The 24,583-nt window shown below is 43.9% G+C and overlaps 1 protein-coding gene across 2 annotated transcripts in view; it reads right to left on the bottom strand.

Annotated features, from left to right (window-relative positions):
* Positions 1–24,583, bottom strand: part of LOC110508149 (polypeptide N-acetylgalactosaminyltransferase 1) — a 73,143-nt gene that overhangs the window by 27,762 nt on the left and 20,798 nt on the right. The window contains exons 1-2 of one of the 2 annotated variants that reach the window (XM_036966819.1): positions 18,983–19,004; positions 14,100–14,211 (exon numbers count right to left, since the gene is read on the bottom strand). The gene's annotated coding sequence lies outside the window, so the exon portion shown is untranslated. Of the gene's footprint in view, positions 1–14,099; positions 14,212–18,982; positions 19,005–24,583 lie in introns of those variants that run through there. The other variant, XM_036966815.1, reaches the window with a different exon arrangement.

Raw genomic sequence — 24,583 nt, 5'->3', positions numbered from 1 at the left:
AGGAGAGAGAGACAGAGAGCGAGAGAGGAGAGAGAGGTAATAAGATGAACACCAGGAAGTTAACCTCAGACTTCCTCATTATGTTACAGAGAGAAATGGCTAGTCACAATCACACACCTTACACTCTTAGAAAAAAAGGTGCTATCTAGAACCTAAAATGGTTCTTCGGCTGTCCCCATAGGAGAACCCTTGAAGAAACATTTTTGGTTCCTAGTAAAACCCTTTTGGTTTCCAGGTGAACCCTTCTGGGTTCCATGAAGAACCTTTTCCACAGAGGGTTCTACATGGGGACAGCTGAACCACCATTTTGGAACCCTTTTTTTCTAAGAGTGGATCAATTAAAGCTTTCTTTCTCTCTCTCCCTCTGTCTCGTATCTCTCCGTGTCTCTCTCCTTTCTCTGCTGACCAAAACACACCCTGTCCTCTCCCTCTGTCTCGTATCTCTCCGTGTCTCTCTCCTTTCTCTGCTGACCAAAACACACCCTGTCCTCTCCCTCTGTATCGTATCTCTCCGTGTCTCTCTCCTTTCTCTGCTGACCAAAACACACCCTGTCCTAACCACCTGTCCTCTCCCTCTCCCATCTCTTATCTGCCGTGTGGTTAACACACCCTGTCCTAACCACCTGTCCTCTCCCATCTCTTATCTGCCGTGTGGTTAACACACCCTGTCCTAACCACCTGTCCTCTCCCATCTCTTATCTGCTGTGTGGTTAACACACCCTGTCCTAACCACCTGTCCTCTCCCTCTCCCATCTCTTATCTGCCGTGTGGTTAACACACCCTGTCCTAACCACCTGTCCTCTCCCATCTCTTATCTGCTGTGTGTCTGTCTCTCTGTCTCCTCTCTAACTGTGCAGTGGTCTCCTCTCTCTGTCTCCTCTCTAACTGTGCAGAGGTCTCCTCTCTCTGTCTCCTCTCTAACTGTGCAGTGGTCTCCTCTCTCTCTCTGTCTCTCTCTAACTGTGCAGTGGTCTCCTTTCTCTCTCTCTCTGTCTCCTCTCTAACTGTGCAGTGGTCTCTCTCTCTCTCTCTCTCTAACTGTGCTGTGGTCTCCTCTATCTATCTCTCTAACTGTGCAGTGGTCTCCTCTCTCTCTCTCTAACTGTGCTGTGGTCTCCTCTATCTATCTCTCTAAATGTGCAGTGGTCTCCTCTCTCTCTCTCTAACTGTGCAGTGCTCTCCTCTCTCTCTCTCTCCTTTAACTGTGCAGTGGTCTCCTCTCTCTATCTAACTGTGCAGTGCTCTCCTCTCTCTCTCTCCTTTAACTGTGCAGTGGTCTCCTCTCTGTCTCTCTCTCCTCTAACTGTGCAGTGCTCTCCTCTCTCTCTCTGTCTCTCTCTCTCTAACTGTGCAGTGGTCCTCCTCTCTCTCTCTCTCTCTCTCTCTCTCTCTCTAACTGTGCAGTGGTCTCCTCTCTCTCTCTCTCTGTCTCATCTCTAACTGTGCAGTGGTCTCCTCTCTCTCTCTGTCTCTCTCTCCTTTAACTGTGCAGTGCTCTCCTCTCTCTCTAACTGTGCAGTGGTCTCCTTTCTCTCTCTGTCTCTCTCTAACTGTGCAGAGGTCTCCTCTCTCTGTCTCCTCTCTAACTGTGCAGTGGTCTCCTCTCTCTCTCTGTCTCTCTCTAACTGTGCAGTGGTCTCCTTTCTCTCTCTCTCTGTCTCCTCTCTAACTGTGCAGTGGTCTCTCTCTCTCTCTCTCTCTAACTGTGCTGTGGTCTCCTCTATCTATCTCTCTAACTGTGCAGTGGTCTCCTCTCTCTCTCTCTAACTGTGCTGTGGTCTCCTCTATCTATCTCTCTAAATGTGCAGTGGTCTCCTCTCTCTCTCTCTAACTGTGCAGTGCTCTCCTCTCTCTCTCTCTCCTTTAACTGTGCAGTGGTCTCCTCTCTCTATCTAACTGTGCAGTGCTCTCCTCTCTCTCTCTCCTTTAACTGTGCAGTGGTCTCCTCTCTGTCTCTCTCTCCTCTAACTGTGCAGTGCTCTCCTCTCTCTCTCTGTCTCTCTCTCTCTAACTGTGCAGTGGTCCTCCTCTCTCTCTCTCTCTCTCTCTCTCTCTCTCTAACTGTGCAGTGGTCTCCTCTCTCTCTCTCTCTGTCTCATCTCTAACTGTGCAGTGGTCTCCTCTCTCTCTCTGTCTCTCTCTCCTTTAACTGTGCAGTGCTCTCCTCTCTCTCTAACTGTGCAGTGGTCTCCTTTCTCTCTCTGTCTCTCTCTAACTGTGCAGTGGTCTCCTCTCTCTCTCTCTCTCTCTCTAACTGTGCAGTGGTCTCTCTCTCTCTCTCTCTAACTGTGCAGTGGTCTCCTCTCTCTCTCCTGTAACTGTGCAGTGCTCTCCTCTCTCTCTGTCACGTGCCTCTCAGGTTTCAAGAGGAGGAAAGCCATTCTGCAGTCAGCCATGCCAACATCTCCTCCCCTCTATAGAGTTCACAGTGAATGAACAGGCCAGGCTTCCTCAGGGCCAGAGTCTACAGTTACCAGAGACGATATTTCCTCCTAAGAGCTCAGGAGCTTGACCTTTAAATGTTTCATTTCATCAACGGTATAGTACAGCTTGATACACTTCTGTCTCCTCTTCTACCTCTCCCTGTCTTACTCTATCCTCACTGGCCCCTCCACTGGGCAGAGTACGGTGGCCTGGTGGAGAGAAGTGTGTGTTTAAGAGGATGTGTGTTCGTGAAAGAGAGAGAGTGAGTGTTGTTCATGGATGTGTGTTATCTGGCGCAGCGTGTTCGCACACAACGTTGTTACTCCTCACAGCTGAGTGACAAAGCGTGGGCAGAGAGCGACCACTGAATAGGTCTCCTCCTCACTAAAAATCCATCTCTGCTACTCTCCTTATTTCTGGATCACTCTCTCTTTAGTCTTTTCCAAACAAACTCTGTTCTTTATCATTTTCTCTCTCTTTCTCCTACTAGCCTTTCCTCTCTGTAACATAATGAGGAGGTTTGAGGTTAACTTCCTGGTGTTCATCTTATTATCTCTCTCTCCTCTCTTTCTCTCTCTCCTCTCTCACTCTCTCTCTCCTCTCTTCTTCTCTTTCTCTTTCTCCTCTCTTTGTCTCTCTCCTCTCTTTGTCTCTCTCTCTCTCTCCTCTCTTTCTCTTTCTCTCTCTCTCTCTCGCTCCTCTCTTTCTCTCTCTCCTCTTTCTCTCTCTCTCCTCTCTTTCTCTCCCTCTCTTTCTCTCTCCTCTCTTTCTCTCTCTCTTCTCACTCTCCCTCACCTCCTCTGTCACTCTCTCTCTGTCACACTCTCTCTGTCACTCCGTCTCTAATGTGGGAGCTGGGCCAATACCAGCTCACACTGACCTCATGTGAACTTCACTGACCTAATACGACATACACACACACTGAGACACGCACACACGCACACTAGAGGTCGACCGATTATGATTTTCAATGCCGGTACCGATACCGATTATTGGAGGACAAAAAAAGCCGATACCGATTAATCTGCCGACTTAATTTTTTAAAATGTATATATAAATTATATATATATATATATATATATATATATATATATACACACACACACACACACACACACACACACACACACACACACACACATTTTTGTAAAAATGACAATTGCAACAATACTGAATGAACAATGAACACTTTTATTTTAACTTAATATAATACATATGGGCTTTTGGATGGGTGTTCTTAAGATGATTCCACAGGTTGGTGGTATTTTTTGATTTAGCCGTTGCTGACCCCATGCTTACATCTTTATCACAAATAAGACACCTTGCTTTCCCTGGTGCCAATTCCATGTAATAGTCCCACACTGGTGCTCTGCTTTTCTCTGCCATCTGTAAACACACACACAGCTCTGAAGTGACAACGATACTGAAGAGTCTGCTTAGGAGACAAATACTCTCAACTGTTTGAATAAAAATAGAGTTTAAGTTACCTGTGATGAATGTTGAAAACAAAAACTGTCATTTCTATATGCAGGAAATCCTATTTTAATAATGGACATGGTAAGAATTGACTACCAAAGTGCGAGTCATATTTCCCATGACACCTTCTAGCAAAATCTGAAAATCGGTTCCTTTATTCATTTATTCCATAGGATATTTTTAGATTCACTTAAAATAAGGTCTGTGTTTCGTGTAGGCTTACACCACCGTGTCAATTTTATAACTGTGTAGATATCCATAGGACAAGGTAACTCTGATCAATATTGGCTAAATATAAGCGAAGATCATTTTTTTTGTAGAGTTGTTTATGAAAATAATGTTGACAAACGTTACCTTCTCCTAGTGAGATTTCTCCTAGTGAGATTAAGCCTGAACGAAACACAGACCTTATCTGAAGTAGATCAAGACATTCTCTATGGAAGACATGAACAGAGGTGGTTTAAGCCTGAACGAAACACAGACCTTATTGGAAGTAGATCAAGACATTCTCTATGGAAGACATGAACAGAGGTGGTTTAAGCCTGAACTAAACACAGACCTTATCTGAAGTAGATCAAGACATTCTCTATGGAAGACATGAACAGAGGAGGTTTAAGCCTGAACGAAACACAGACCTTATTGGAAGTAGATCAAGACATTCTCTATGGAAGACATGAACAGAGGTGGTTTAAGCCTGAACGAAACACAGACCTTATTGGAAGTAGATCAAGACATTCTCTATGGAAGACATGAACAGAGGTGGTTTAAGCCTGAACGAAACACAGACCTTATTGGAAGTAGATCAAGACATTCTCTATGGAAGACATGAACAGAGGTGGTTTAAGCCTGAACGAAACACAGACCTTATCTGAAGTAGATCAAGACATTCTCTATGGAAGACATGAACAGAAGTGGTTTAAGCCTGAACTAAACACAGACCTTATCTGAAGTAGATCAAGACATTCTCTATGGAAGACATGAACAGAGGAGGTTTAAACCTGCACTAAACACAGACCTTATTGGAAGTAGATCAAGACATTCTCTATGGAAGACATGAACAGAGGTGGTTTAAGCCTGAACGAAACACAGACCTTATCTGAAGTAGATCAAGACATTCTCTATGGAAGACATGAACAGAGGTGGTTTAAGCCTGAACGAAACACAGACCTTATCTGAAGTAGATCAAGACATTCTCTATGGAAGACATGAACAGAGGTGGTTTAAGCCTGAACGAAACACAGACCTTATCTGAAGTAGATCAAGACATTCTCTATGGAAGACATGAACAGAGGTGGTTTAAGCCTGAACGAAACACAGACCTTATCTGAAGTAGATCAAGACATTCTCTATGGAAGACATGAACAGAGGTGGTTTAAGCCTGAACGAAACACAGACCTTATCTGAAGTAGATCAAGACATTCTCTATGGAAGACATGAACAGAGGTGGTTTAAGCCTGAACGAAACACAGACCTTATTGGAAGTAGATCAAGACATTCTGTATGGAAGACATGAACAGAGGTGGTTTAAGCCTGAATGAAACACAGACCTTATTGGAAGCAGATCAAGACATTCTCTATGGAAGACATGAACAGAGGCGGTTTAAGCCTGAACGAAACACAGACCTTATCTGAAGTAGATCAAGACATTCTCTATGGAAGACATGAACAGAGGTGGTTTAAGCCTGAACGAAACACAGACCTTATTGGAAGTAGATCAAGACATTCTCTATGGAAGACATGAACAGAGGTGGTTTAAGCCTGAACGAAACACAGACCTTATTGGAAGTAGATCAAGACATTCTCTATGGAAGACATGAACAGAGGTGGTTTAAACCTGAACGAAACACAGACCTTATCTGAAGTAGATCAAGACATTCTCTATGGAAGACATAAACAGAGGTGGTTTAAGCCTGAACGAAACACAGACCTTATTGGAAGTAGATCAAGACATTCTCTATGGAAGACATGAACAGAGGTGGTTTAAGCCTGAACGAAACACAGACCTTATCTGAAGTAGATCAAGACATTCTCTATGGAAGACATGAACAGAGGTGGTTTAAGCCTGAACGAAACACAGACCTTATTTGAAGTAGATCAAGACATTCTCTATGGAAGACATGAACAGAGGTGGTTTAAGCCTGAACTAAACACAGACCTTATCTGAAGTAGATCAAGACATTCTCTATGGAAGACATGAACAGAAGTGGTTTAAGCCTGAAACACAGACCTTATTGGAAGTAGATCAAGACATTCTCTATGGAAGACATGAACAGAGGTGGTTTAAGCCTGAACGAAACACAGACCTTATTGGAAGTAGATCAAGACATTCTCTATGGAAGACATGAACAGAGGCGGTTTAAGCACGAAACACAGACCTTATCTGAAGTAGATCAAGACATTCTCTATGGAAGACATGAACAGAGGTGGTTTAAGCCTGAACTAAACACAGACCTTATCTGAAGTAGATCAAGACATTCTCTATGGAAGACATGAACAGAGGAGGTTTAAGCCTGAACGAAACACAGACCTTATTGGAAGTAGATCAAGACATTCTCTATGGAAGACATGAACAGAGGTGGTTTAAGCCTGAACGAAACACAGACCTTATCTGAAGTAGATCAAGACATTCTCTATGGAAGACATGAACAGAGGTGGTTTAAGCCTGAACTAAACACAGACCTTATCTGAAGTAGATCAAGACATTCTCTATGGAAGACATGAACAGAAGTGGTTTAAGCCTGAAACACAGACCTTATCTGAAGTAGATCAAGACATTCTGCAGATCAAGATATTCTGTATGGAAGACATGAACGGTAAAATAACGAAGGAACCCCTTTCAAGTTCAGCCACAAGTTTTTACAGGAATTATAACGCGTCAACTATTTCTCTCTAAACCATATACCTTTGACTATTAGGAGCCTGCTGCTGCCTACCACCCCTCAGTCAGACTGCTCTATCAAATATCAAATCATAGACTTAACTATAATAAACACACAGAAATACGAGCCTTAGGTCAAATCCGGAAACTATCACCTCGAAAACAAAATGTTTATTCCGTTCAGTATTTTATCTAACGGGTGGCATCCATGAGTCAAAAATATTCCTGTTACATTGCACAACCTTCAATGTTATGTCATAATTACGTAAAATTCTGGCAAATTAGTTCGCAACGAGCCAAGCTGCCCAAACTGTTGCATATACCCTGACTCTGCGTGCAATGAACGCAAGAGAAGTGACACAATTTCACCTGGTTAATAGTGCCTGCTAACCTGGATTTCTTTTAGCTAAATATGCAGGTTTAAAAATATATACTTCTGTGTATTGAATTTAAGAAAGGCATTGATGTTTATGGTTAGGTACACAATGGGGCAACGACAGTCGTTGATTGATTGTTTTTTATAAGATAAGTTTAATGCTAGCTAGCAACTTACCTTGGCTTACTGCATTCGCGTAACAGGCAGCCTCAGGTGCTAATCAGGTGGTTAGAGCGTTGGACTAGTTAACTGTAAGGTTGCAAGATTGAATCCCCGAGCTGACAAGGTAAAAATCTGTCGTTCTGCCCCTGAACAAGGCAGTTAACCCACTGTTCCTAGGCCGTCGTTGAAAATAATAATGTGTTGTTAACTGACTTGGCTAGTTAAATAAAATGTGTAAAAAAATATATGAAAAATTTGAATCTGCAAAATCGGCGCCCAAAAATACCGATTTCTGATCGTTATGAAAACTTGAAATAGTCCCTAATTAAATCGGCCATTCCGATTAATCGGTCAACCTCTAGCACACACACACACACACACACACACACACACACACACACACACACACACACACACACACACACACACAGTCCCTCAGCTTGCCTTCTCTGCAGACTGTATTTCTAATCAGGGATGGCAGAGGACACCCCACTATGTCTTCCCTGCTCACGCAGGCTCCTGGCTCACTGTGTGTGTGTGTGTGTGTGTGTGTGTGTGTGTGTGTGTGTGTGTGTGTGCGTGTGAGTCAGAGTGTCTATATTACATATCAGGTTTGTTAGTATTTGCAGTCTTTGACAAAAATAGACTGCCTCTCTGACACAACACAGACAACCCCCCCTCTCTCTCTCTCTGTCTCTCTCTCTCTCTCTCTCTGTGTCTCAAATCCCTCCCTCTTTCTTTTCTCTCTACCTTCTTCATCTCCATATCTTCACTCCATTTCCCCCTCCCTTCGATTAACATCCCTCTCTCATTTCTCCTCCCCCCCTCTCCCCTCTCTCATCTCCCCTCCCCTCTTTCATCTCCCCTCCCCTCTCTCATCTCCCCTCCCCCTCCCATCTCCCCTCCCCCCTCTCTCATCTCCCCTCCCCCCTCCCATCTCTCATCTCCCCACCCCTCTCTCCCCTCTCTCATCTCCCCTCCCCCCTCCCATCTCTCATCTCCCCTCCCCTCTCTCCATTACGTTTTCTCCTTTCCAGAGTGGTTGCCATCACTACTTGCCTTCACAGAGGAGATCCCCTCCTCTCTTCTTCTCTCCTTCCTCTGCTGGTTTAATCCTCCGTTCAAGGGAGATTGCACAACTACTAGGTTACAGCCAGAGAATAATGATCCTCTGAGGCTTGGAGATGTTCACTACTCAAGGATTTATGGAGTTGCTATGAGGAATGTGCTCAATGGGATTCTCGGTGTATCCTGTGTGCGTGTGTCGTGCGTTGTCATGACACCAGAATTTAGAACCCAGTGCATTATCAAGCACACACAAACACACACACACGGTCATAAATGATCATAGTGTGTTTGTGTGAGCAGCCCAGGCACACACACACACACACACACTAGGGCTTGCACAATTACCATGTAAATGACGGATGAAGACGTCATAACCGTTAATTATTTGTAATAAAAACTATTCTAAAACAAGTCTGAGTTGGGAATGAACAGCTGACTGAAATATGCATGGTTCCCCGGTTCAAATGTTAAAGATACGAGTGCATCGGCCCGTGGAGCCCAAACCGTTCCAAATGTAGCATGAATCAGTCAGAAAAACCATTCAAACGTTACGAACCAGTTCACTGACGTTGTTTACTCACATCCTTTTATTTCCCCTCTGAAAATATCTGGAATCTTTTGTGACTTAACCTTTCTGATCTCCCCATCCCGGATCCGGGTTCGTGAATACAGACTCAAGCTCATTACCATAACGCAACGTTAACTATTCATGAAAATCGCAAATGAAATGAAATAAATATGCTAGCTCTCAAGCTTAGCCTTTTGTTAACAACACTGTCATCTCAGATTTTCAAAATATGCTTCTCAACCATTGCAAAACAAGCATTTGTGTAACAGTATTGATGGCTAACGTAGCATTTAGCATTAGCATTCAGCTGGCAACATTTACACAAAAAAACAGAAAAGCATTCAAAAAAATAATTTACCTTTGAAGAACTTCAGATGTTTTCAATGAGGAGACTCTCAGATAGCAAATGTTCAGTTTTTCCTGAAAGATTATTTGTTTAGGACAAATCGCTCCGTTTTCTGCGTCACGTTTAGCTATGAAAAAACCCCTGTATCCAGGATTGTGTAAATCTATCAGCAAGCTCATTAGCATAACACAACGTTAACTATTTATGAAAATCGCAAATGAAATGAAATAAATATGCCATCTCTCAAGCTTAGCCTTTTGTAAACAACACTGTCATCTCAGATTTTCAAAATATGCTTCTCAACCATAGGAAAACAATAATTTGTGTAAAAGTAGCTAGCTAGAGTTAGCATTTCGCGTTAGCATTTAGCGTTAGCATTAGCGTTAGCATCCAGCACGCAACATTAACAAAAACATAAAAGCCTTCAAATAAAATCATTTACCTTTGAAGAACTTCTGATGTTTTCAATGAGGATACTCTCAGTTAGATAGCAGATGCTCAGTTTTTCCAAAAAGATTCCTTGTGTATTAGAAATAGCTCCGTTTTATACATCACATTTGGCTACCAAAAAAAATCCATAAATTCAGTCCTCAAAACGCAAACTTTTTTCCAAATTAACTCCATAATATCGACTGAAAACATGGCAAACGTTGTTTAGAATCAATCATCAAGGTGTTTTTCACATATCTCTTCATTGATACATCGTTCTTGGACACATGCTTTCTCCCCTGAATCAAATGGTAAAGTAGAAGCAGCTGGCAATTGCGCACCGAATTCGACGCAGGACACCAGGCGGACACTTGGAAAATGTAGTCTCTTATGGTCAATCTTCCAATGATATGCCTACAAATACGTCACAATGCTGCTAAGACCTTGGGCGAACGACAGAAAGTGTAGGCTCATTCGTTGCGCAATCACAGCCATATAAGGAGAGAATGGAAAACAGAGCTTCAGAAATTCTGCTAATTCCTGGGTGATGCATCATCTTGGTTTCGCCTGTAGAATGAGTTCTGGGGCACTTACAGACAAAATCTTTGCAGATTCTGAAACTTCAGAGTGTTTTCTTTCCAAAACTGTCAAGAATATGCATAGTCGAGCATCTTTTCGTGACAAAATATCGCGCTTAAAACGGGAACGTTTTTTATCCAAAAATGAAATAGCGCCCCTAGAGCTCTAACAGGTTAATAGATGCTCCTATTGAACTAAGCAGGAAATGCTTATGACCGTATTGATCTCCAAGTCAGATTACAGCTGTGCATACAGAGCACAGCTGCTCACGCCAACCAGAACCTCCCCGATCAAATACTCCTATATCTGCACGGCGCCTTCAGCATTCAAACGCATGGAAAATGGCTCTCGCAATGTCAAATCATAGGCTTTATTAGTTGGGTGACAATGTCAAATCATAGGCATTATTAGTTGGGTGACAATGTCAAATCATAGGCTTTATTAGTTGGGTGACAATGTCAAATCATAGGCTTTATTAGTTGGGTGACAATGTCAAATCATAGGCTTTATTAGTTGGGTGACAATGTCAAATCATAGGCTTTATTAGTTGGGTGACAATGTCAAATCATAGGCTTTATTAGTTGGGTGACAATGTCAAATCATAGGCATTATTAGTTGGGTGACAATGTCAAATCATAGGCTTTATTAGTTGGGTGACAATGTCAAATCATAGGCTTTATTAGTTGGGTGACAATGTCAAATCATAGGCATTATTAGTTGGGTGACAATGTCTAATCATAGGCATTATTAGTTGGGTGACAATGTCTAATCATAGGCTTTATTAGTTGGGTGACAATGTCAAATCATAGGCTTTATTAGTTGGGTGACAATGTCAAATCAGAGGCATTATTAGTTGGGTGACAATGTCAAATCATAGGCTTTATTAGTTGGGTGACAATGTCAAATCATAGGCTTTATTAGTTGGGTGACAATGTCAAATCATAGGCATTATTAGTTGGGTGACAATGTCATTTGCTGGGTCATTGTAGAAAAGGGTGTTTTACTGACAGACTTGTGTAGGCTACCAGAGTGGACACAACTCACATCCTACAGACTGCACATCTTACTGCTGATTGGGCTTTTAGATGGCCAGATTCACCATAACACATTGTTTTGGTAGTTCTGCTTCCATTTTTACATGAACATGATAAAGTTGTAATTTCCTAACTAGGACAGCTGCCCTGTAGGCCTGTGGTCTGAGTCTGAGCAGGAGAACACCAGCTCTCCTCCGGAACTTTGCAAACGGTCAAAACCATTCGCTTTTCAAATCCAAAGCTATGCAATATAATGAATGTGTTCATGCAACAAATGTTAATGGATCGAATGGTATCGAACTCAATCACATCAATTCCTTCCCCTATTCAAACCGAATCGCACCGATACTTTTGGTTTGAAACGTATCGTTCCTGTATCATATCGGAGCCCATGTATCTAGATGTGTGTCAAATCGTGCTTGTAAGGAGAGATGCACATCCCTAGTCATTTGAGTTGAATCAGCAAATCACAGAGTATATTTCCTGCTTTTACTTCCTGTTTTTACTTCCTGTTTTGCTCCTATGAGTACACTCGCAATTCCTGCCAGTCCACCCATTATGCCCATTCTACTCATTCTATTTCTATGGCAGCACATGCAGAGGAGAGGAGAAAATGTGTCCCCCCCCAATTATTTTTTTTGCTATTCGGACGGTTATTACGGAGACACAGTTGTTTGACTGACCAGGACTGTCACAGCCCTAACACACACACACACACACACACACACTTCTGAATCAGTCTCTCTCTAGGACGCGGCTACGGTTCAGTTTCAGGTCAGAACCTCGTGGGGGTCAAGAGCTCAGACTTACTCTAGACACACAGAGAGAGAGAGGGGGGAGGGGGAGCGGGAGGGAGGTAGAGGGGGAGGGAGGTAGAAGGAGGGGGAGGTAGAGGGAGGGGGAGGGAGGGGGAGTGAGGGGAGGTAGAGGGAGGTAGAAGGGAAGGGAGGTAGAAGGAGGGGGAAGGTGGTAGAGGGAGATAGAGGGAGGGGAGGGAGATAGAGGGAGGTAGAGGGAGGGGGAGTGAGAGGGAGGGGGAGGTAGAGGGGGAAGGCGGTAGAGGGAGAGGGAAGGCGGTAGAGGGAGGTAGAGAGAGGGGGAGGGAGAGGGAGGGGGAGGTAGAGGGAGGGAGATAGAGGGAGGGGGAGGGAGGTAGAGGGAGGGAGAGTGAGAGGAGGTAGAGGGAGGTAGAGGGGAAGGGAGGTAGAAGGAGGGGGAGGTAGAGGGGGAGGGAGGTAGAGGGAGGGGGAGGGAGGTAGAGGGAGGGAGGGGGAGAGGGAGGGAGGTAGAAGGAGGGGGAAGGCGGTAGAGGAAGGTAGAGGGGGGAGGTAGAGGGAGGGAGGTAGAGGGAGGGGGAGGGAGGTAGAAGGAGGGGTAAGGCGGTAGAGGGAGGTAGAGGGAGGGGGAGGGAGGTAGAAGGAGGGGGAAGGCGGTAGAGGGAGGTAAAGGGAGGGGGAGGGAGAGGGAGGGGGAGGTAGAGGGAGGGGGAGGGAGGTAGAGGGAGGGAGGTACAGGGAGGGGGGTAGAGGGAGGGGGAGGGAGGTAGAGGGAGGGAGGTAGAGGGAGGGAGGGAGGTAGAGGGAGTGATAGGGGGAGGGAGGGAGGTAGAGGGAGTGATAGGGGAGGGAGGTAGAGGGAGTGAGAGGGAGTGAGAGGAAGGTAGAGGGAGGTAGAGGAAGGTAGAGGGAGGTAGAGGGAGGTAGAGGAAGGTAGAGGGAGGTAGAGGAAGGTAGAGGGAGGTAGAGGAAGGTAGAGGGAGGTAGAGGAAGGTAGAGGGAGGTAGAGGTAGGTAGAGGAAGGTAGAGGGAGGTAGAGGGAGGTACAGGAAGGTAGAGGGAGGTAGAGGGAGGTAGAGGTAGGTAGAGGAAGGTAGAGGGAGGTAGAGGAAGGTAGAGGGAGGTAGAGGGAGGTAGAGGGAGGTAGAGGTAGGTAGAGGAAGGTAGAGGAAGGTAGAGGGAGGTAGAGGAAGGTAGAGGAAGGTAGAGGGAGGTAGAGGAAGGTAGAGGGAGGTAGAGGGAGGTAGAGGGAGGTAGAGGGAGGTAGAGGGAGGTAGAGGGAGGTAGAGGGAGGTAGAGGAAGGTAGAGGGAGGTAGAGGGAGGTAGAGGAAGGTAGAGGGAGGTAGAGGGAGGTAGAGGGAGGTAGAGGGAGGTAGAGGGAAGTAGAGGGAGGTAGAGGGAGTGATAGGGAGGTAGAGGGAGGTAGAGGGAGTGAGAGGGAGTGAGAGGAAGGTAGAGGGAGGTAGAGGGAGGTAGAGGAAGGGGTAAAGAGAGAGAAACTGCCCACAAAGGCAAAATAAAAGCACTGTCAAATTGATTACTGATGCAAAGCTTGGCACCAATGCAAAGTGGAATGAAACACTTCAATCTCAATTCACTCAGGCATTTTAGGACTGGAATCAATACACATTACTGTCACTGTGACGGTGTTTCCTAGCACCAACACACACACAACCAGTCTTATAAACCACAACTCCCCTCCTCCCCCTGGCCTCTATGAATCCTGTGTAATTGCTCTTTTAATTGCTCTTGTAATTAGGGCGTGGTGACTACATCTCTGAGGCTTTGCACACACACACACACACACACACACACACAAGCATCTCTGTGAGCAGTTTGACCCAGCAGACTTCTATCAGCCCCTCTGTGTCATATTGACCTGGTGGAGTCAATGTCGGATGACTACAGTTTAGCCATGTGAAAGCTGTAGTAGTAAAACTAACAGAACTGGTCCTCTCTCACACACACACACACAGCTGTACCTGTCCTGCTGAGTAAAGGGGTCTCTGGTCCAGATGTACAGAGGCTCCACCAGCAGGGGGAGGAGCTTCAGAGATCCCACTTCCTCCTTCGCTTGTCACTCAAACATGCTCCCTGGAGACACAGAAACACATTGGTCAGTCTTCAAGCAACTCCCTCACACATACAGACACAGACAGTACAGACCTGAGTCCAAGTGTCGCCCCACTGGCAAGACCATGAGAAGACTAGTGTGGTTTAACGTAGAAAGAAGACTAACTCGTCAGACTTCAGACCAACAAAGAGGTGTGATGGGTCTGTATCCGGAAACATGTTGCATAAAGCTCACTTCATTCTTCAATGTTAATTCTATTTGTTTCACTGCATCAGGGACAGTGTCCACTGGCGTGTGGTTTACAGCCTTCTACAGTGTGAGAGTTCAGAAGGGCTCAGGAAGCCCCTGTTCAGTGATCTGTCTCTCACTCCTCTCCTCTGTGTGGACACGACATGTTCCTACTCGATGGTTTTCCCATCCTGACCCATCACTCTGGACCCGACCTGGCCCAACCCACCGCCACAGTGTTCCCATCACACCTCAGGGACACACACACGCAGGAGTGACGTCATCCAGAGAGAGAGAACGAACGGCGTCACGGGGAGCGGAAGAGAGATCAGACGGCGTGTCACTCAACAGGCTAACACACACTTCCTTCACCACTTCCCTCTGTGGCAGGAAACGCATCATCACCATCACATCATATCACCTGGCTGTCTATCACTCAGAACATAGAGCAGGATCCAGATCATCTCTGTCATCAGCATTATTCACTGCTCACAGCTTCACAGCAGCCTCAGTATGTCTCACCTCCCAAGACCAATCCTCTATGGTTTCAATGGACTCAAATATATTTCAATCAAAGAAGACAAATAACATCCAGCCAAAGATGAACCTGTGATGGTACAAAGACACACACACACACACCCCACACACACACACACACACACACACACACACACACACACGCTACACTGGAGGCTCAAGAACCAGCAGCAGGATGAGAGGCCGGAGTGACGCATGAGGAATGGATTGAGGGAGGGCTGAAGATTCTCAGAGCTGCTCATTTCAGGGGATTAATCTTCTATTTCTGACAAACAGAAATAAACCCCCCCAGAGAAAGAGAGAAAGAGAAAGAGAGACAGAGAGACAGAGAGAGAGAGACAGAGACAGAGAGACAGAGAGCGAGAGAGACAGAGCGAAAGAGACAGAGACTGAGAGACAGAGAGAAAGAGACAGAGACTGAGAGACAGAGGGGGAGAGAGACAGAGAAAGAGAGAGACAGAGAAAGAGAGAGACAGAGGGAGAGAGAGACAGTGAGAGAGACAGTGAGAGAGACAGAGAAAGAGAGAGTAAGAGAGAGACAGAGAGAGAGAGAGAGAATGTCGCCCTCCAGAACCGCAGTCTGGTCCTTGGCCTACATACAACCAAGACATCAGTCTGGTCTAGAGGGGCTTTATCCTGACAGAATGTGTGAATGCGAGGCATTGGGTTTCCACTGTAGCAGATAATGTCGTCCTTCAGCGTCTGATGGCAAAGAGATCTCCCACTGGGAACAGACGTCAAGTCAACGTCTATTCCACGTTGGTTCAAAGTCATTTCATTTAAATTATATGGAAACAACGTTAATTCAACCAGTGTGTGCCCAGTGGGCTGTGTGTGTGTGTGTGTGTGTGTTTGTGTGTGTGTGTGTGTAACCCCCTCGACACACACACCATGCTCTGTGATGCAGAGCTAGAAAATGAGTGTTTCAGTTGTAGTGTAATGTGAAGATTAGAGAAGAACAAGCAAGGAGAGCATCTATAAATACACTGCTACACTGCCTGGCAATCATCACCAACCTGCATCCATCCATCCCTCCAGACCCAGGCAGGCAGCACAAAACATCACCCTATCTAGTACCAATGATAGGAGGATGTCCATGCATCCCTCTAATTCTCCCTCCCTCCCTCCCCCCCATCTTCTCAAGCCAGTGGCTCACTGAATCTCCTGCCAGTTTGCGTTCTCTAGCCCAGTGAGTGTGTGTAGATATGTGTGTGTCTGTCTGTGTAAGTGTGCTTGTGTGGTTTTGTGTGTGTGAGGTCAGGTGTGTGAGGTGTTAATAACAGTGAAGCAGATAGCAGTCACTAGGCTCCTCTCCAAAGCAGACAGCCAGGTCTACCAACAACACATTCCACAGAGAGTAGATAGCTCTAACAGAGAGTAGAGGGTTCTAACAGATAGTAGAGGGTTCTAACAGAGAGTAGAGAGCTCTAACAGAGAATAGAGGGCTCTAACAGAGAGTAGAGAGCTCTAACAGAGAATAGAGGGCTCTAACAGAGAATAGAGGGCTCTAACAGAGAGTAAAGGGCTCTAACAGAGAGTAGAGAGCACTAACAGAGAGTAGAGAGCTCTAACAGAGAGTGGAGAGCTCTAACAGAGAGTAGAGAGCCCTAACAGAGAGTAGAGAGCACTAACGGAGAGTAGAGAGCACAAACAGAGAGTAGAGCACAAACAGAGAGTAGAGAGCTCTAACAGAGAGTAGAGAGCTCTAACAGAGAGTAGAGAGTTCTAACAGAGAGTAGAGAGCACTAACAGAGAGTAGAGAGCTCTAACAGAGAGTAGAGAGCTCTAACAGAGAGTTGAGAGCACTAACAGAGAGTAGAGAGCTCTAACAGAGAGTAGAGAGCTCTAACAAAGAATAGAGGGCTCTAACAGAGAGTAGAGAGCACTAACAGAGAGTAGAGAGCTCGAACAGAGACTAGAGGGCTCTAACAGAGAGTAGAGAGCTCTAACAGAGAGTAGATAGCCCTAACAGAGAGTATAGAGCACTAAAGGAGAGTAGAGAGCTCTAACAGAGAGTAGAGGGCACTAACAGAGAGCCTCAAAACATTATATAATGTCTGTCTGACATACTACACACAACATATTACACATTCTCTGCTCTCACACACACACATGGACAAGCGCTTGCACGTGCCACACAGACTGACTTAGCTTTGGGACATACTATGTTCTCTCTCACATCTGCATAAACACAGACCCACGCGCGCGCAGCGGTAAAGAGCATCAACATGCTACAACAACATACATGTTATGTCACCCAAACGCATCAAATGTCACCCCTACGCATCCGCTCAAAACAACATATACTGTCATATAAACACGCTAAAACATAAATAATCAACCGTTAGACGCTCATATGTCACTGAGATGTGATGTTTCCTAAAGGCACTGAGGCGTTCTTCAGACTACATACATGTCATGTGTAGCCCCAGCTCAGTGAGGCAGCCGTCCAGGTGTGACTGTGTCAATGGAAGGTAGAACTAGACGTTAGCTCAACGGGGACTGAGAGACAGAGGTTGGGGGCCGTGTCGGGTGATTATCATGGTGATTAACAGGCCGCTCCAGCTATGCCTGTCAAAACCACAAACCCTGACGCATGCTATGACATCACTCTCTAGAACCCCTCTCCTCCCTTCTTCTCTCCTCTCCTCCATCCCTCCTTCTCTCCTCTCCTCCCTTATTCTCTCCTCCCTTCGTCTCTTCTTCTCTCCTCTCTTCCATTATTCTCTCCTCTCCTCTCTCCCTTCTCTCCTCTCCTACCTTATTCTCTCCTCTCCTCTCCTCCCTTCTTCTCTCCTCTCATCTCCTCTTCTCTCCTCCGTCTAGCCCCAACAGCACTACAGAATCCAGTCTCAGCCAACACCCTCCTTTCCTTTCTCCTCTGCATTCTCTCCTCCTCTCCCACGCTGCCCTGTTTCCATTCTGTCTGTATAAATACCATTCCTGAGGAAGGAGAGAGACAGAGGGGCACACTCGGGGTGTAGGAGTATTTAAAGTGTTAGGATATCAGGAGCGTAGGAGCGTAGAGGACAGTCCTCTCTCCACACACTCGTATGGTACCTTAACACAGATAATAAACAGCTCCACTGTTCTGGAACTAAACATGGTGGAGGAGTTCCATTTCAGCACAGTCAGGCCATTCTGAGCATGTAAAGTCAGCTCAGAATAGCTGTAGAACCCCCCTTCATCCTTCTCTCTCTCTTTCTCTGTCCACAGCCCAGCAACCACTCTTCACAGAACCACCATGGCAACCACACTAGTAGCTGGAAGAGAGAGAGAGAGAGAGCGAGAGAGAGAGAGAGAGAGAGAGAAAGAGAGAGAGAGAGAGAGAAAGAGAGAGAAAGAGAAGAGAGAAGAGAGAGAAAGAGTGGTAGAAGAGGAGATCTGAAAGGAGTTGGCTGTGTAACTGTTGTAGCAACAGCTGTCTGGCCATCAGCAAGCAGTTAGGCCATGGCAGTATGTCTGTTGTGTGTGTGTTGTGGAGGCATGTGTGTGTTCGAGTATGAGCTTGTGTGCCAGCCCAGCTGTCTGTTCACAGTCCACAAGTGTGTGTGTGTGTGCGCACGCCTGTGTAAGTGTGTGTCAGAGGCTAGCGTATGCCGAAACAGAGAGGTCTCCAAGGACGACATCCTCTGCTCTCAACAACAATGCCAATGCCAACACACACACCAGGGTTTCCGTTAGGAAAATGTGGCTCCGGACATTTGACCGGCAGCAAATAATGATTATTTATTTTCAGGGGAAGATCAGCTGTAATACTGCAGATAGAGTGTGGGTTCTTTCAATGTAATTGTCTGTATCATTTCCAATCCCCCAATATTTTTTTTTTTAAACAAACATTCTATTGTATTATGTTCCCTTAACCCTTCCACCCCTGTCCTAATTGGAGTAAATTAATGGACAACAATACTTAGGCTTCTACTTCTAGTTGATACATACTATCTACATTAAACACATGGCACATTTCACACTAGTTATCTATTTATTTTAGTCCCACCCTCAACCCTTCCCATCAACAGCACCCACCTGTAGCACGCTCTCCAGCAGGTATATCTCACTGGTCATCCCCAAAGCCAACACCTCCTTTGGCCGCCTTTCCTTCCAGTTCTCTGCTGCCAATGACTGGAACGAATTGCAAAATCGCTGAAGTTGGAGACTTATATTTCCCTCACTAACTTTAAGCATCAGCTATCTGATCAGCTAACCGATCGCTGCAGCTGTACATAGTCCATCTGTAAGTAGCCCACCCAATTTCCCTTATTATTTTTTTGTAATAATGACAATTACAACAATACTGAATGAACACTTATTTTAACTTAATATAATACATCAATAAAAGCAATTTAGCCTCAAATAAATAATGAAACATGTTCAATTTGGTTTAAATAATGCAAAAACAAAGTGTTGGAGAAGAAAGTAAAAGTGCAATATGCCATGTAAGAAAGCTAACGTTTCAGTTCCTTGCTCAGAACATGAGAACATATGAAAGCTGGTGGTTCCTTTTAACATGAGTCTTCAATAGTCCCAGGTAAGAAGATTTAGGTTATAGTTATTCTAGGAATTATAGGACTATTTCTCTCTATACCATTTGTATTTCATTAACCTTTGATTAATTTGATTAACCTTTGATTAACCTTTGACTGGATGTTCTTATAGGCACTTTAGTATTGCCAGTGTAACAGTATAACTTCCATCTCTCCTCGCCGCTACCTGGGCTCGAACCAGGAACACATCAACAACAGCCACCCTCGAAGCATCGTTACCCATCGCTCCACAAAAGCTGCGGCCCTTGCAGAGCAAGGGGAACAACTACTCCAAGTCTCAAAGCGAGTGACATGTGAAACACTATTAGCGCGCACCCCGCTAACTAGCTAGCTATTTCACAGGAGTTACACCAGCCTAATCTAGGGAGATGATAGGCTTGAAGTCATAAACAGCGCAATGCTTAAAGCATTGCGTAGAGCTGCTGGCAAAACGCACGAAAGTGCCGTTTGAATGAATGCTAACGAGCCTGCTGGTGCCTACCATCGCTCAGTCAGACTGCTCTATCAAATCATAGACTTAATTATAACATAATAACACACAGAAATACGAGCCTTAGGTCATTAATATGGTCGAATCCAGAAACTATCATTTCGAAAACAAAAAGTTTATTCCTTCAGTGAAATACAGAACCGTTCTGTATTTTTTCTAACGGGTGGCATCCATAAGTCTAAATATTCTTGTTACATTGTACAACCTTCAATGTTATGTCATAATTGCGTACAATTCTGGCAAATTAGTTCGCAACGAGCCAAGCGGCCCAAACTGTTGCATATACCCTGACTCTGCGTGCAATGAACGCAAGAGAAGTGACACAATTTCACCTGGTTAATAGTGCCTGCTAACCTGGGTTTCTTTTAGCTAAATATGCAGGTTTAAAAATATATACTTCTGTATATTGAATTTAAGAAAGGCATTGATGTTCATGGTTAGGTACACGTTGGAGCAATGACAGTCCTTTTTCGCGAATGCGCACCGCATCGATTATATGCAACGCAGGACACGCTAGATAAACTAGTAATATCATCAACCATGACCAACTAGTGATTATGATTGATTGATTGTTTTCTATAAGACCAGTTAAATTCTAGCTAGCAACTTAGTTTGGCTTCTTACTGCATTCGCGTAACAGGCGGGCTCCTCGTGAGGCAGGTGGTTAGAGCGTTGGACTAGTTAACCGTAAGGTTGCAAGATTGAATCCCTGAGCTGACAAGGTACAAATCTGTCGTTCTGCCCCTGAACAAAGCAGTTAACCCACCGTTCCTAGGCCATCATTGAAAATAAGAAAGTGTTCTTAACTGACTTGCCTAGTTGTGAAAATATATATATATTTAAGAATAAAAATAAAAATCGGCGTCCAAAAATACAGATTTACGATTGTTATGAAAACTTGAAATCGGCCCTAATTAATCGGCCATTCCAATTAATCGGCTGACCTCCACTATGAACAGTACCAAAACAAGTGATGTAATGATTCTGTCTCTTCACAGCCAAACCTGGACAACTGGGATGGTTGTATCCCCTCATAACATTCTATTGGTTGTATCCCCCACATAATATTCTATTGGTTGTACCCACATAACATTCTATTGGTTGTATCCCCTCATAACATTCTATTGGTTGTATCCCCACATAACATTCTATAGGTTGTATCCTCCACATAACATTCTATTGGTTGTATCCTCCACATACACTTTCTATTGGTTGTATCTTCACATAACATTCTATTGGTTGTATCCCCACATAACATTATATTGGTTGTATCCCCCACATAACATTCTATTGGTTGTGTCCCCCACATAACATTCTATTGGTTGTAATCCCCCACATAATATTCTATTGGTTGTATCACCACATAACATTCCATTGGTTGTATCCCCACATAACATTCCATTGGTTGTATCCTCCACATAACATTCTATTGGTTGTATCCCCCACATAACATTCCATTGGTTGTATCCTCCACATAACATTCTATTGGTTGTATCCCCCACATAACATTCTATTGGTTGTATCCCGCACATAACATTCTATTGGTTGTGTCCCCCACATAACATTCTAGTGGTTGTATCCCCTCATAACATTCTATTGGTTGTATCCCCCACATAACATTCTATTGGTTGTATCCCCACATAACATTCTATTGGTTGTATCACCACATAACATTCTAGTGATTGTATCCCCCACATAACATTCTATTGGTTGTATCCCCCACATAACATTCTATTGGTTGTATCCCCCACATAACATTCTATTGGTTGTATCCTCCACATACCATCTATTGGTTGTACCCACATAACATTCTATTGGTTGTATCCTCCACATAACATTCTATTGGTTGTATCCTCCACATAACATTCTATTGGTTGTATCCCCCACATAACATTCTATTGGTTGTATCCCCTCATAACATTCTATTAGTTGTATCCCCCACATAACATTATATTGGTTGTATCCTCCACATAACATTCTATTGGTTGTATCCCCTCATGACATTCTATTGGTTGTATCCCCCACATAACATTCTATTGGTTGTATCCTCCACATACCATCTATTGGTTGTACCCACATAACATTCTATTGGTTGTACCCACATAACATTCTATTGGTTGTATCCTCCACATAACATTCCACTGGTTGTATCCCCACATAACATTCTATTGGTTGTATCCCCTCATAACATTCTATTGGTTGTATCCTCCACATAACATTATATTGGTTGTATCCTCCACATAACATTCCATTGGTTGTATCCCCACATAACATTCTATTGGTTGTATCCCCTCATAACATTCTATTGGTTGTATCCTCCACATAACATTCTATTGGTTGTATCCCCCACATAACATTCTATTGGTTGTATCCCCCACATAACATTATATTGGTTGTATCCTCCACATAACATTCTATTGGTTGTATCCTCCACATAACATTCTATTGGTTGTATCACCACATAACATTCCATTGGTTGTATCCTCCACATAACATTCTATTGGTTGTATCCTCCACATAACATTCCATTGGTTGTATCCCCCACATAACATTCTATTAGTTGTATCCCCCACATAACATTATATTGGTTGTATCCTCCACATAACATTCTATTGGTTGTATCCCCCCACATAACATTCTATTGGTTGTATCCCCCACATAACATTCTATTGGTTGTATCCCCCACATAACATTCTATTGGTTGTATCCTCCACATACCATCTATTGGTTGTACCCACATAACATTCTATTGGTTGTACCCACATAACATTCCATTGGTTGTATCCTCCACATAACATTCCATTGGTTGTATCCCCACATAACATTCTATTGGTTGTATCCCCTCATGACATTCTATTGGTTGTATCCCCCACATAACATTCTATTGGTTGTATCCTCCACATACCATCTATTGGTTGTACCCACATAACATTCTATTGGTTGTACCCACATAACATTCTATTGGTTGTATCCTCCACATAACATTCCACTGGTTGTATCCCCACATAACATTCTATTGGTTGTATCCCCTCATAACATTCTATTGGTTGTATCCTCCACATAACATTATATTGGTTGTATCCTCCACATAACATTCCATTGGTTGTATCCCCACATAACATTCTATTGGTTGTATCCCCTCATAACATTCTATTGGTTGTATCCTCCACATAACATTCTATTGGTTGTATCCCCCACATAACATTCTATTGGTTGTATCCCCCACATAACATTATATTGGTTGTATCCTCCACATAACATTCTATTGGTTGTATCCTCCACATAACATTCTATTGGTTGTATCACCACATAACATTCCATTGGTTGTATCCTCCACATAACATTCTATTGGTTGTATCCTCCACATAACATTCCATTGGTTGTATCCCCCACATAACATTCTATTAGTTGTATCCCCCACATAACATTATATTGGTTGTATCCTCCACATAACATTCTATTGGTTGTATCCCCCCACATAACATTCTATTGGTTGTATCCCCCACATAACATTCTAGTGGTTGTATCCCCCACATAACATTCTATTGGTTGTATCCCCTCATAACATTCTATTAGTTGTATCCCCCACATAACATTCTAGTGGTTGTATCCCCCACATAACATTCTATTGGTTGTATCCCCCACATAACATTCTAGTGGTTGTATCCCCCACATAACATTCTATTGGTTGTATCCCCCACATAACATTCTATTGGTTGTATCCCCACATAACATTCTATTAGTTGTATCCCCCACATAACATTATATTGGTTGTATCCCCTCATAACATTCTATTGGTTGTATCCCCCACATAACATTATATTGGTTGTATCCCCCATAACATTATATTGGTTGTATCCCCCACATAACATTCTAGTGGTTGTATCCCCCACATAACATTCTATTGGTTGTATCCCCTCATAACATTCTATTAGTTGTATCCCCCACATAACATTATATTGGTTGTATCCTCCACATAACATTCTATTGGTTGTATCCTCCACATAACATTCTATTGGTTGTATCCCCCACATAACATTCTATTGGTTGTATCCCCCACATAGCATTCTATTGGTTGTATCCCCAGATAATATTATATTGGTTGTACCCACATAACATTCTATTGGTTGTATCCCCAACATAACATTATATTGGTTGTATCCTCCACATAACATTATATTGGTTGTATCCTCCACATAACATTCTATTGGTTGTATCCCCCACATAACATTCTATTGGTTGTATCCCCTCATAACATTCTATTAGTTGTATCCCCCACATAACATTCTATTGGTTGTATCCTCCACATAACATTCTATTGGTTGTATCCTCCACATAACATTCTATTGGTTGTATCCCCTCATAACATTCTATTAGTTGTATCCCCCACATAACATTATATTGGTTGTATCCTCCACATAACATTCTAGTGGTTGTATCCCCACATAACATTCTATTGGTTGTATCCCCCACATAACATTCTAGTGGTTGTATCCCCCACATAACATTCTATTGGTTGTATCCCCTCATAACATTCTATTAGTTGTATCCCCCACATAACATTCTAGTGGTTGTATCCCCCACATAACATTC

Source organism: Oncorhynchus mykiss, chromosome 3, assembly GCF_013265735.2.
Source record: "Oncorhynchus mykiss isolate Arlee chromosome 3, USDA_OmykA_1.1, whole genome shotgun sequence".
Taxonomy (NCBI): Eukaryota; Metazoa; Chordata; class Actinopteri; order Salmoniformes; family Salmonidae; genus Oncorhynchus; species Oncorhynchus mykiss.
The sequence above is the reverse complement of the archived record's forward strand: the minus strand, read 5'-3'. Positions and strand labels throughout refer to the sequence as shown.